General features: G+C 47.0%; 1 protein-coding gene across 1 annotated transcript in view; it reads right to left on the bottom strand.

Moving 5' to 3' along the window:
* The window catches only part of PEDS1 (plasmanylethanolamine desaturase 1), a 198899-nt gene that overhangs the window by 88446 nt on the left and 96277 nt on the right, over positions 1-14176 (bottom strand). Inside the window, exon 3 of the mRNA XM_075109035.1 lies at positions 3628-4287. The gene's annotated coding sequence lies outside the window, so the exon portion shown is untranslated. The remainder of the gene's footprint in view (positions 1-3627; positions 4288-14176) is intronic.

Here is a 14176-nt window from a genome sequence, read left to right as displayed (position 1 = left end):
TCTTCGGTTCCAAGAACATCTGGCATCCTTGGAGGAAGGAGGAGGTTCCTTGGGCAGGTGTCACGGAGGAGGTTTTGCCTGAATTCCTGAATAATAATAATGCCATAGGGGATACTGAAGGAAACAAGCTGAACTGTAACAGCTCCTAGACCTGAGTATTAGGAGCAGATTACACTCAAACCAGTGTTGGCACATCTCTTTGCTCTTAGATGCGTGCATTAACAGGAAAGACATAAAAGGAGGGAGGCCATAACTGTCCTACCAGTTAGTGCCAAGCCCAAAGGAGTGGATGTGAGCATTTAGACAGACCCTTACCAGCACTGGAGTGTGAACAAAGAGGGTGCCCTCCTCACTCTGAACCTTCCCCACCCACTGCAATGCACGGCTTCAGCCAAGAAACTCAGATGCATGTGTGGCAGCATCCACCAAGTCACAGGCTGTGTACAGTTGCTCTTCCTTCTCCTTTTCACTCGCTGGAGGCCCTGCCTTTGCTGAGAAGCCTTTTCCTTCCCTGATTTTTTGACTTGCTGACCTAACGGTTTCCTTTTTTTTTTTCCCAGTTAAAATATAGTGAAGAGGAGTAGCCTAAGCCTGATCATGGGGAAGAGGGGTGGGTGCATTACCAGAACCCTCGGTGAGACTCAGGCTGTTCCCCCATGACCATGGTTCCCCCATGTGATGGTTTCCAAGGGAATACAGAGAGGGCCAGGCAATAAGGAGGGGGGATTAATGATGAAAACTGGGTTATCGGGGTCTGTGTGACTTCAGCGTCTGGTTTTGTTTGAATCTCAAACCGAAGGGAGGGGATAGGGAAGATGTACTGCAGCCTGCTACCATCTGCCAGGGAACAGGGTTCTGCCCGGGGCAGGAGCAGGAAGAATGCCCCTAAGCCTGAAGAAAACAGCTTATCTGCAGGAGATCCTAAACCCAATTAACGTGGGCTTGCCTGGGTGCTGCTGCCTCTCAAAGCTTCAGATACGTAACGGTGAGGGGGAGAAGGCAAGGTGTCAAAACTGCCAGTGCCATGCCCAGCAGAACAGAACTGGGCACAAAGAACACAGGTCTGGAAAGTATTCCCGTGTCTCCGAGTCAGGCTCCTGCTATTGCCGGCAGCCACAACATGAGCTAGGTAGTTGAAGACCAGTCCTGCATGTCCCAGTGCACTTTAGTCCTATATATATATGTTCATCCTATATACTCATAGGAGGTCAATTAGTGATCAGATACGACACCACTGCCTTTGAGCCCCCACAAGGAGTGAGAAGTAGCTAACGTGGGGCAAGCAGGAAGGGTAAGGGGGAAATGCCAGCCAGGAAAGTCGGCCCAAAAAAGTTGGAAATCACATCCAGCTCAATTTCTAATTTTAGCCCCTTTCTGAGGCTATCAAACACAACATATTATTCTGCGCACCAAACCACAAATTTAGGAAGTGGCTAAATCCCGAGGAGAGTATGATACCGCTCTCGTCTGTGTGTACAGCAATCACATGCACAGCAGGGACATCAGCTGGGTGGTGGCTCCTGTGAAGGAACAGCACGAGCCTGTGTTACTTACCATGGCCTCATCCCTTCTCCTCCCTACTGCTGAACCTTCAGAGTGGCAGATAACTCCCTCACTTGTTTACCTTCCCTTTTGTCATCCTTCAGAAGAGAGGGAGGGGGCCACAAACTCGGTCACCCTTGCCAATAAAGGGTTCTAGAGTGCTAATGACCTTGGGGCCCAGCTGATCTAGATCAGACTGGAATGAGCCAACTGGAGCAACTGGGAAAACTTATATGGCATCATCTGTCATGTTTGGCTTGGGTTTGTCCCGAGCCAAAGTTATGCAAACACCTCATGATCTGAGACCAGTGACAGACCATTACTCACAGGCTGGCCTCTCTTGGCACTGAAGTCTGAACTCTTCATTCATCACCTGTGCTGACAGCTCGTTGTGGTCAAACAGAGGAACGCTCTGCCACGGGACACTACCGCGCTCACTGGCCCATCAGACGTATGTATGAGCATTAGAAACGGCCTCAAGTCATTAAGGAGAAATAAAAATATTGCTGTTCTGCTACGGTGCTTACCAAGATGTCTCAAGTTAGAGAGACACTTCCTCTCTCATAGTGGGGTAGCTTCGTGTTTACCGCTGGGTAAAAGTAAGCACGCAAGGCAAACCACAGCAGGGATGATATGCAGCAAGTTCACACCTTACCTTACCCCGCAGTAACACATTCACATCTCCATAACCTTAGAAATAATTACTTTTTATACCCCCCCTAGGAATTTTTAATAATACATTATGTTGTCCAAAAGGAGTTTAAGACAGGGTGATCCCTCCCTCTGGTGTAATGTGAAAAAAGCCTCTACGCTCAGTGTGTTCTGACTTTTGGAAAGCAATGGCTACGAGGTAGGTGGTACATTTCAGAAACCTTAGTCCCATCCTGCAGCAGTATTTTGTGACCCCTGAAGAACTGTGGGATTCGAGACTTTGTTATTTTTATGCTGTAGAGGGAAAAGCTACTCCTAATTAATTCCCTGTGCGGATGCTAATTTGGAATCCACTTTGGAAGTGAATAAAATTAATTTGCATTACAACGCTTATATCCTGGAACGGTACCCACGCCACCGAGGAACAGCGATCCATTTAAAATTCATACATAGAGTTAATCCAAATTAATGACTATATAAACAAATCATTTTTACTCAGCCACAGGGAGGAAAAAACCAAACCAAACCCAACCCAGAACTTGCTTCCCGAGCCATTTTCACAGGTGACTTCACACCTCGCGAACCGGCGAGGCCGGCCGCGGCTGGCAGCGGGGCCAGCCCTTCCCGCGCTCCGGCCGTGCCCTGCAGCGGCCCCGGCCCCCCGCCGCCCCCCGGCACCGCCCCCCGGCTCCCCCCCGCCGGCCCCCGGCGCCGCCCCCCGGCTCCCCCGCGCCGGCCCCCGCCGCCCCCCGCCGGGCCGGCGCCGCAGCTCCCCCTCCCGTCCCCGCGCCGGGGCCGGGGCCGGGGCCGGTGTCACCCGCTCGGCCGCCTCTCGCTTCCCGCGGCCGGGGGCTCTGCGGGACCCGCGCTGCGTACCGCGGCGGCGGCGGGGCCAAACCCCGCCCCGCCCCGCCCCGCGGCGGGGCTCTCCCGCGCCGAGCTCCGCCTCGCCCTGCTCAGCAGAGGCACCTGACGGTGCGTGGCGGGGCGACCCGCCGGTACCGCGCTCAGCTCGGGGGGCGCGGGGGCGCGTCGCCTCCTCAGAGCGGCGCGAAACGCAACGGGCCCGCACGGCGGGGGGGAGCGCGGGGAGGACCGGAGCGGAGCGGGGGGCGCCGAGCGGGGCTGCCGGCCCTCCGGGGGCGCAGCGGAGCGCAGCCTCCGCGCAGCCGCTGCGGGCGGGATGCCGCAGGTGCTGCGGGGAAGGGGGGGGGGTGTCTCGCTGGTGCCCCCGGCGGCACCCCTGGCTCTCAGGCCCTTGCGGGCGCAGACGGCCGCCGCGGCGCTCCCGCAGCGCGCACACGCACCGCCCGCGCGGTCCCAGAGCGCGCCTCTGCGCGCACACGCGGCCCGGCCCCGCCGGCTGCGCACCCGCACCGGCCCTCGCGTCCTGCCCCTTCCCGTCCACGCAGGGTGGCCGCGTTTGTTACTCACCGGAAAACACGAGTCACGCATGAGTCCTGGGGCTTTTCGCGCTTGCAGGCTGACATGCGCTCCCCCGCCAGACGTGGGAATAGGGTGGTGCGTGTGCTTTCACTTTTGCATTCAACTGACCTACTTTGTCAGCACTCACTGGGAATCCCATTGCTTTTCCAGCTGATTCTGAGTCCAGACTTCCAAAAACAAAACAGTGTCTTAACACTGGTAACGTCCCCACCGGTGCCGCACGCGTGCCATCGCTCCGGCAGCCCCTTTTACAGAAACCCGCTGTTCTTACACCAATCCTTGACATCAGTTCTGGCTCGGAGCCTGAGTGTGAGGCAAAAAAAATACTGTGAGTGTGCTTGTAAGCATTCACATCATCACAGGGAAAGCAGGATGAGGAACGGTTAAATCCAAAGTGTGCTCAAACACGACACGAATGGATTAAGGCACCTTCGGATACTGCACAGTCCACATCCACCGGATCGCCAGTCTCGGCCGCTCACAGGCGTGCGTGGGACGAACTGTTCATGTAACAAGTTCACCTTGAGTCTGCACGATAGTTAAGTTATAACGAATAGTAAGCGAGTCAGAACTGAACAAGTAGCTTGTTTGGTGACGGGGTGATGGAGCTTGTCCATAGCTTGGAGTGCTGCGGCGTTCCAGCACGGTCTGGGAGGAAGGAAAAGAAAATGCATCTATTCAGCTGTGTATTCGGTATTGCTCAGATCTGGCAGTGCTTAACAGGAAATGGGAAGAAGAGTCTTAATTTTTGAGTCGTGTTTCCCAAACCATTTGAAAATCTCCCGAGTCCTGGAGCGCAGGCATATTTACATGGCAATTCTGCAGCGGTGGAGCTTCAAAGGCAGGCCCTCGTGTGAGTAAGCCTCACATTTGCATGTGCAAACAGTGCTAACGCATCCAGAACACAGGCCCGAGTCTTCAGAACGGCATGTGTGCTTTTTTGCAGCCCGTATGCACATAAAATTACTGTAATTGTACTTCCATATTAAAGGTACGTACCAAGCCTTTTAATTTGTATAGAGATCACTGTTTAATAACCTGCACTGTGCTATAATCTGACTTCAAGAAAAATTGTGCTACAACAGTATATACAGGCGTTTAAACACATATGTATGTACTGCTTGCAAATAGGAGTATTAGCTGATGTGTTCAGTGTATCCAAAGCAAGTAAAGAAGTCTAGGGTCTTCGTAGTACTGCGTGTAAAAGTTAAAATAACTTGGTAGCCAAATGGAGCTTGCTTTTACAAAACATCGTAGGGAAAGTTACGTGCACTGCGCCACTCAACATCTCAACCTTTTTTTTCTTTTTTTGGATGGATGGTGATACTAGAGCTGAAGGAGAAGACACCATTTTTCTTGGCTGGGAAAACCTCTCCAGAGCTCTACCCGATGAGTCTTAGCTGCAATCATACACACACGTATTAAGAAGAGAATTACTGAGGCTTGTACAGAAAACAAAGGACATTTCTGTACTTTTCCGTGAGTCCATAACAGCTCCACAATCACGCAGTAACTGCTGATGTTATGCTTGGTGAGGCTGAAATTAGAAGATCACTTGTTTCAAGAGATGACACCGATCCACCTGAACCACAGTGTGGAAACAATCCCTTACTTTAAGCCCTGCAACTGATACTTGTGAATCCAAATATTAAACAACCACTTCATAATCTTTTGTCCTTCTCATCTAAATGCTTACAAACATGAAGGTGTTTTACACCACCTCGACAAAGTCATCATGGACAATTTCTTAGCCCAATCTCAGCACAGAGAGATAGGAATAGACTCCTGCTCTTGCAATACAGTTCCCGGGGCGCAGCTCCTCTCCTCATGCTCTTTGACAGCTCTTCAGGAATTGAAGGGCAAGGCTGCCTTTCCAGAACTAGTTATAGAGTTCCCGCTTCTGAAACATAAGAAAAAATGCATTTTCCATACTGGTCAGCAGTAAACCACAGCATGGCCTGCGTCCTGCCTCCTGCTGCAACCCCACACCCAGCAGTTCAGACATCCCCTCACTCAAGCACCTCTACTGTTGTGCAATGGCAGAGACGGGAAAAATAATTCTTTCTTAACTCTAGCAGTTGAACTCTTTGCACTCTGCAGCATGAGACTGGATCATACTGTTCATTATCTTATCTTCCTCAACTACATGTTACTAATGGTCTAAAAATTAGCCAGGCCTTCTGTAAAAATCCACCCACTCAGCTGGTACCTTTGACTCAGTTGAATGGCAGTGTTGGGGTTGACACATTCAAAAACCCCCATGTATCTCCCTAGTGCAAAAACAAAGCACACGCTTACAGAACCAGTTGGTCAGGGACCGACCTTCTCACTCCGTGTTTGTACTGCACCCAGCGCAATCGAGTTCAGCTGAACATCTGGGACTCTTAAGCACCATTATAATACGTACAAATAGTTCAAATGATGCTGAGGTGTATTGGAGGGTATCCTCCAGTCTCGGCACACAATCACATACGATAATTTGACTTAGCAAGGCGCTGAGCTCCAGTTATGAAGCTCAGCCCTGTCGACTTCACCAGGAGATGAAGATGGCTTGTGTTCCAGCGGCACGCACAATTAAGCTCTTTTTTTCAAAACCCTAAGCTGCAAATGAGTTCATTTCAAACCACAGCCCTTCAACTTCAGCAGATTCCCTCGCACTGAGCAGGGAGCTCAAACATAGCACTTCACACTCTGTAAAAAACAGGTTGTTCTTCAGGCCCAGAAACTAAAGCATCAGCTCTGTCACTGGCAATTAAATACAACAAGAATTTCAAAGAATTACTGTGTCCAACACAATGAAATACAGAAAACATCTAAGAAGCCAATGACAATAGAAGAAGGTTTGACATCATTTGTCCTGACAGTGGTTCTCCAGGTCCATTTTAAGCTTCATGGTGACATATACAACAGAAAAAAAGATTGATAACTTTGGACCGGATATTCATGGCACTTGGAAAGCTCAAACGCTTGGGCAAAAATACAACATTGCATAAAGATCATGTAATTTCAGGCAAAAAAAATGCAACATCTGATGAGCCATTCAAAAGTATGGTTGCAGCAGCTACCACAAATCAACTATATCAGCTTGAATCTCTAGAGGAGGAAAGTTTTTTCATCTCACTCAGAGGTACAAGTGAAGAGGTGATTAATATGCTAGGAAATCCTCAGGGTCCAGATGCAATGTGCAAAGAAATCAGCCCAAAGAAAAGGGTTTTATTGTACATAGGAGAGATTCCTCCTGATCAGGGATAAGGGGCTCACTGACAATGGGCAGCTGGACATCAGGCTTGCTCCGCAGCCTTCAGCCTCCCTGGCTAAGCCGTGTTTTTTTCTTTACTAAACTTGGGTAATGTCTATGTGTAGGAGGGAGTCTGCCCCCTTCTATCTTTTAGTTTGAAGTTACTACCTTATTAGTCTCTCAATTAGCAAAAATAACAGTCAGAACAGGCTGAAAAACTGGTCTCCGGAATTGCCCCCACGCCTCTGGGTAAGTCACGCAAGAGGAATGGGTCTTCAGATTGCTTCACTTGGGACAGATACCTGTCATTAGCTGATGCTGAACAACACCCAGAACTGCCCTATGACTGATAAAGACGTACAATATGGTAGGTGAGGGGAAAGGGCAGGGCCTGTGCTGTCTGGACAGGGCGTTGGTTGGTCCGTACTGATTTCCTGTAACCCAGAGGGCTCCACTTCTCCTTTCCTTCTCATGGCTTTGTCTAACAGGAAAGCTGCTTCTATGCCTTGTTTGGACACTGTGATTGCTGAGCACAGGCCAGTTGCATAAGCTTTAAGGGTACCTCTAGTACCTTAATCTGCCCCCTTCCTCATTAGATGTGTGCTCATTGCCTCTTTTCCTTCCTCTTCTTCATTTCCTTGCTGTTGCAGAAGAACAAACACTAAGCAAGTGGGGAAAGCGTCCAGAAAGGAACTTCAGACAGGGAAGCATCCAGTGGTCCCTCTGCTAGGGTAACATTTACGGAACCTGCTGTTAATCAGAGATGAAGTTTCTCAGTGCAGCGTCATACATCCCCTATTGCTGCCTGTTACTTAATCTTTGCTTCCTCAAATGGCACCCAGAATTGGGTAACAGCTTTCCTGAAGGTGACAGAAGCAAGGAAAAGATAGCACATCAGTGATAAAAATGAAAGGTTTATCAACAGGGACTTTAACCCACGTCCACTAATGAAAGCATAAAGAAGTGGTCGAGTAGGTTCTAGTGCATGTGAACTGGATTCAGCAGAACTAGCCTGAGCTTCGCATAGATTCAACCCTTTCACAGGGCTGATCCTCCTCTTATCTGTCTGCCTTCCTGAGCTCACTAGACACAAACAAGCAAACTTCACAATTAAATTATGCCCTTTTTTCCCAAAAGTGACTAGCCATTTTTGGTCAGTCCCATTTTGGGACAGTTAGCTCAAGATGGAGAGGATCAGGCAACCATGAGGTAGGTAAATTTCCCCTGAAAAAATTCCACTGAGAACAGGTTCAGTAGCCTGTTTCTTATCACCGATGATAGCATTATGTTATTAAGGACCAGTAAACAGCTGACATTCTTTGTGCTCCTGAATGGAGATTAAAACTTTCCAAAAGTGCTTTGACTTGCAGTATGTTATTAATCCATAGAAGTGCTATGGGCAGGTGCTAATCATCCTGATCCAGTGGTTGTAGACCAGGAAGCTTCAGGACTTTCCAAGGTGACATGGACATTCAAGGCAGAAGTGGATGTTGCCCTTGGTCTATTGGACATTCAAAATGCCAGACATATTTTCTAGATGAAGCATTAATTTGTGGACCTATATTCCAAATCCCAGTCTTAATTCCACCAAAGTCATACTTCTGATTTGTCAAATGAATTTCACCAAGAGAGTGAGGAAGTATGAAGACAAACATTTAAACATCTAGAAAGCAGTAACTTGCACTTCCCTGTGTAGGTTTGGAAGAACAGAAAAAAGTCACTGAAATCCTAACTGGAATCTCTTGGGACTCTCTGCTGCTGCCCGCTCTTTTTAGATTTTCTGTTTAGCACCTGAGGCATTTTATTACTTCCTTAGCTTTTTTCATATCAAGAAACTGAGCCCTCAGAAATAGCTAGCACTGAGAAGCTAGAGAGCAGTATGTTAAAGGGAAGGATGCAGGAGACACACTCCATGTAGTTCTTCTGTGGCTTTGGGCACAATTTACTGCATTTCCCAGCTGTCCCACACAAGGAATTACGTGTTTTGCTCAGTGTAACTGATCCCCGCAGAGAAGGCGCATGGTGTGCTCTCTCGTGGTGACTTTACTGTTAATTTTGTGACCTTTAGTAAAAGAAGAAAAGTCTATTCTGACAATATGAGTTTCCACTTTACATGTAGAAGAAAACTGTTTTTCACAAGGCTTTCCAGTGCAACGCTTTACAGAACGGCACTGGAATGCTGAGGAAGACCAAGTGAACGAGGTGCACACCTGCCAAGAACACAAGCAAAATTTAATTCTTGATCCAGAAACACATGAAGAAAGTGCCACACTAACTCATATATTGGTGTGAAGGACAAGTTAGCTCCTCTGTGACAGCAACAGCAAATGAGAAACGGAACGCCACATTTCCATATGTACACACACAAAGGAAAGCGACTCCCATCAGGTGCAGCATCAAACGGCTAATCCTTTCCTGCAAAGCCCTCAACAACAGATAATCCGTGCCAATTTGTATGCGCCCCATACAAGAACTCTTCTCCAGCGGTGAGGCCTGGCAAGAAAACAGCATATACAAAATTTTAAAAAGGGGAGAATTTTGAACAGATACAACAGAAAAGATTGGAACGGGGTTCATTCTTCAGGCCAGGATCCTCAGTGGGCATTGAGGAAGTGGGGAAAGTACATCTTTACTTTCAGGAGAACTGTGGAAAGGGAAACATTGAAGGCATCTCTTCTCAGGACTAAGAGCAGTAAACTCTGCTATATAGAATAGCCCCTTGGTTGCCAGAAGCTCTGGGCAGAAGAGGGAAGCCTCTCACCCATCTAAGATATGTCTTCCCTTAGATTTCCCCATGCTTCACAAAATAACACAGGTCTGAACAGAGCTTAGAGTCCGCAACGAGGCAGGATCAGTTGCTAGTGAGGATACTACACAAGGGCCTGTGGGGTTTTAAATTAATTTTTAGATTTAGAACAGATTTTCCCAACATTTCAGACTCTGGGGCAGTTGGCGATATAACTTGGTATCCAATAAAACTAATCCTTCAGGTATGTACGTCTCACCGACAGATTCAGCTTGAATCTGTATTGCCTTTACTTTACAGTAGGACAACAACAAAATAAGAGACCATAATGATTAAACTCATTATTTCCTATGTAAACAGGTAGCTATTTTACCTCACTTCAGTATAAAGACTTCCTAGGTTTAAAGATAGGGTGCACAGATACATTTGTTAAATTCCTGTTGGTCAAAGAGGAAGCTGTCAGATTATTTGCATTTTCATTATTGCTTTTGAAAACACCAAAATCTTGCTTAAACAGAAGTTGGGTCTCATTTTCAGCTACTGAGGATTATGCTGCCAAGAATATTAAATGAAAGATCTATAGCTGAGGACAGATATAAGATCTAACATCTTTTGGCCTAGAAAACAGACTGGAAGAAATAGTAAGAGGTCAGATTGCTCATCGCAGCAGCTATGGTTGCTTATGTGAATGTTCAGGAGTTGAGCTAGGTCTGTTGGTGTGCTGCAATCATTCTGGCAGGATCTTGGCAGCATTTCCAAAGCTATTAATTAGCAGATTACTCATCAGTGGAGCTAGAGTGTCCTGTAAACTGATGCCCCATTGACCCTGCTGAATTAATTTTCCATAAATAAAATGCAAACCTCACAGATTTTATTGCTCTCCACAGGAGAGATTTTTCCCCTTCCTTTTCACAGCTAAAGCAACTATTCAAAATGGTATAAAAACACCTTAGCAGGCAAAATAGCCTGAAAGTGGGCCTTACCTAGAGTCCTCCACACCACATGTGTGTCTGAAACAAAGTATATTAAATACTCAGGTAAACATGTTGATGCATTTGCAGGCTTCTGTAGTTTGCTTGCAGCCTTGAACATTAGAATCTAGTTTGTTTAGAGAGGAAATGGTGACAAGGGCACTGGGATTTACTCCGTGTTTATTTAAAAAGTAAAAGAGGACTTTTAACTTCTACCTGATGGGCGGATGGGTTGATCTTGCATTAGCAGAGCATCTGCCGAACAGCACACGCAGCTGGGCAGCACACTCCTTTTATCATATTGTGAATGGAGCACAGGATACAAAGCAGAGCAAAATTTCACTTATACAACTGGTGGTTAATTCTGTGCCAACAGTAATTAGCTTCTGTAAAGAGTTTATAACAAGAAACCACAAAACAGTTTTATTCTGATGAAACCGATGGGAAAAACCCATTTGCGTCTGTCCATGGGGTGTGAGCTCCAAGGCTTGGCAGGAGAATTGAGATGCAGGCTTTCAGGCCAAAGGCAAAAGAATGCTTCCCTGAGCTACAGCGCAGCTTCCTTTTTAAACCTTACTTGCGTTACAGCAGCATCTCTAGTCCTACGCAGGGATCTGGGCTGCTGGTGCTGTGAACGAGGTGGCTAAACAGAGGCAGGACCTTGCTCCCAGGCATGAACAGTCAGGGCCCTGATTTGGCAAACACCGACACTCTAGCTGAACCTTTTGTGTATTTATGCCAAGCAGATTGCTGACAAAATTAGGTGAAGTTTTACAGGATCAGGGTCTTGGGCAATTATTAATAAAAAAAGGTGCTAATTGATAGCACTGATCTTAAAAGAGCATTGAGTGTATGCTTAACTCTGCAGATGGGACTAGTTGTCTTCACTTCAGTGGGATTACATCCATTTATACAACTGAAGAAACTGTTCCTAGTTTGTAGAATGAAGGCTTGGATTAACGTCTGCATTCATATCAGAGGTATGCTGAAAAGGGATGGTGTTCCGTTCCCTTCCTGGTAGCACATAGAAGCCCCTGTCGGAGTGGCTCACTGCACTGAGCACTGGGCAAATACCGAGCTCCTTATCTTACGGAGAAACAGAAAAAGGGGAGGCAGGGAAAGGAGTTGTGAAGTTAATTCTACCTGTGGCCACACACCAGACGGATGCTGGGAATAGAGACCATGTCACCTGTATCATTGTTGTCATTAAAACACTTCAATAGCTGATTTTACAGAAAAATGCGGACATAAAAATACTTCATATGACCCAGGCTTCTTGGAGAAAGCCCAGTGAAAAACAGGTTCTTGCCACATTTAGAGAGGGGAGCTCAAAAGCACATTGGATAGGGGAGAGTCAACATCAACAAGGCTGGAAATTCCCAGTAGAGGAAGCCAATTCAGGAAGCGAGTATGACTGAGCTGAGCTGGGGAAGAAACTCAACTCTTATGGCTGCACTACGGGGGGATTGCACAAGCTCCGTGCTCCCGTTGTAACTGTGCTAGAGGCAGTGCTCACGCACAGCCATCTCTGGCAGGGTGCTGCCTCAGGACTTCTTACAGGACCCAACAGTGGAGTTTGATTGCCACTGCCTTCAAGAAACCACGTTCTTAGAATTCGTTCCCTCTCAGCCTGACAGTTTGGCAACCTGTGCTGTCTTTTGTGTGACATACTGTGCTAACCAATCTGTTGCTTACTGGGTAAAACGCCAGCCCGCCCTTCTGCTCCCTCAACTCACCTCTCTTCAAGGATACGAGGTGTGTACGAGCACTGCAAAGGCCAAAACCCAAGTGCCAGGCTGGTCGGTAGCAAGGCACTGAATAACATTGAGGGTCATTATTTTCAGTTCTATCACACAGTAGCAGTCTGCCATACTAAACAAAAGCACATTGAGGCTATCTGAATAGTCCATCCTGTAGGGATGGAAGCGCAAGAGTAGCTGGCTTCTTTAAAGTATTGTGCCTTTGAATGTATCTATGCATCAGCAATGGGGGAAGGCGTAACTGCAGCATGCGCTGATTTTCCTATGCTAGGCTAATACAGCACAGTAACAATAGCAGCAAAAGTGTGGCAATGTCGGTTTAACAGCCAGAGTTCGTACTCAGAATCTTTCAGAGTTTGTAATCCGGTTCCTACCATGCCTCAGCTGCATCTCTGTGGCTGTTATTATTCATGCTAATTAGATGAAGCTACCAGAGATATTTCTGCACATGCTACAAGTGCACCTTCATTTTCCTGGGTGGAGTTTGCATATGCAGGGGATGGTGTGAATAGATATCCTAAGTTTCTCCCAAAGTGCAGATGGGACGGGCTACTTCACCCCAGTAGCACAGAAGTAAGGAGTTCAGCAGTTCCGTGATGGAGCAGCGTCCAGCAGCTCATCTTGTAATTTCATGGAATAAGCCCCGGCATTGTGCGAAAGAAAAATCTTAACTGAAATTTGTAATAACTTTGCCATAACTTCTGGCTATATGTATCTCTTAATACAAAAAGGAAGTGGGCAGTGTGGCAAAGTAAGTGTATGACTAACTACTCAGGAGATGTGGGTTCAGTACTTGGTTTTTCCTGACCAAGCTCCATCACCAGCTCTGTCATCCTATTCAAATTATTTCCCTTCCTTCTACTTTTTTCTTTTTTCTCACTGTTTGTTTCATTCATTCATGCAGTAGGTTCTCTTGAGGCGTTTTGAACAGAACATAGCAACAGGGTCCCAGAGTCAGCCTCGGGTTTTGGGCACAACTGTAGTAGAAATAAAGAAATAATTAAAATTTGATGTTGTTCCTTGGAGTGCATGCACTCCCTGCCAATTTAAAACAGCAAGAAAAAAGAGCTTTTGTTTTTCTACAGTTCTGTGCATCTCAGGAGAGGAGCAGGTGATTAGATCCTTGGGTTCCATACTGGTGCTCAGAGCAGAAAGGTTGCAGTTCCAGACTCCTACTGATAACTTGTCCTGTTTGTGGTTCACAGGAAAGCTGGCTCACCCTGTGCTTCTGTATGCATCGTACGCAGTGCTGCACAATCATGCAAAATTTGTCAATGTTGCAAACATACTCCAGGTGTAAACATTTCCTGCCCAACATCCACAATGGCTCTATAAGCTAAGTTTAAAACGACTTTACATGACAGCAGTGGAACAGAGAAAGGCTAGTCCTGGACTATTAGTCATTGGCTTGTTGCTATCAGATTTTATTAACAAGAGGTGGCACTGGTACCTTGTTGTTCTGAACTGCTGGAAAGTCATTAGCCGTAATTCCAAAGCCAAAAACTGCTGCATTCCCTTTTAACATCAGCCAAGAGACTGTGATTAAAAAAAGATGTATAATTAAAAAAGATTTAACAGGAAACTGGAGAGAACCTCTAATCAGTCTAACCCTGGGCTTTATCCCACAGAGAAAATAAAACCAAAGGCTTTATCCTTGGCGTGTTCTAAACTGTGTGCCATTAAATCTGGTCCCAGTAAGTGTCACAAGGAAGCAGGTGAGGAAAGGGGTAAGAAGCAGCAAATGGCCGAGCCCCTGAAGGTACAGAAAAGGCTTCCCCCATATTTTTAGCTTCCAGGAGAGAGGGAGGGCTCTGTGTCTTTC

The sequence above is a fragment of the Phalacrocorax aristotelis genome, chromosome 13 (assembly GCF_949628215.1).
Source record: "Phalacrocorax aristotelis chromosome 13, bGulAri2.1, whole genome shotgun sequence".
In the NCBI taxonomy this organism is placed as follows: Eukaryota; Metazoa; Chordata; class Aves; order Suliformes; family Phalacrocoracidae; genus Phalacrocorax; species Phalacrocorax aristotelis.
Note: the sequence above shows the minus strand (reverse complement) of the source record. Positions and strands in the feature narration are given on the sequence as shown.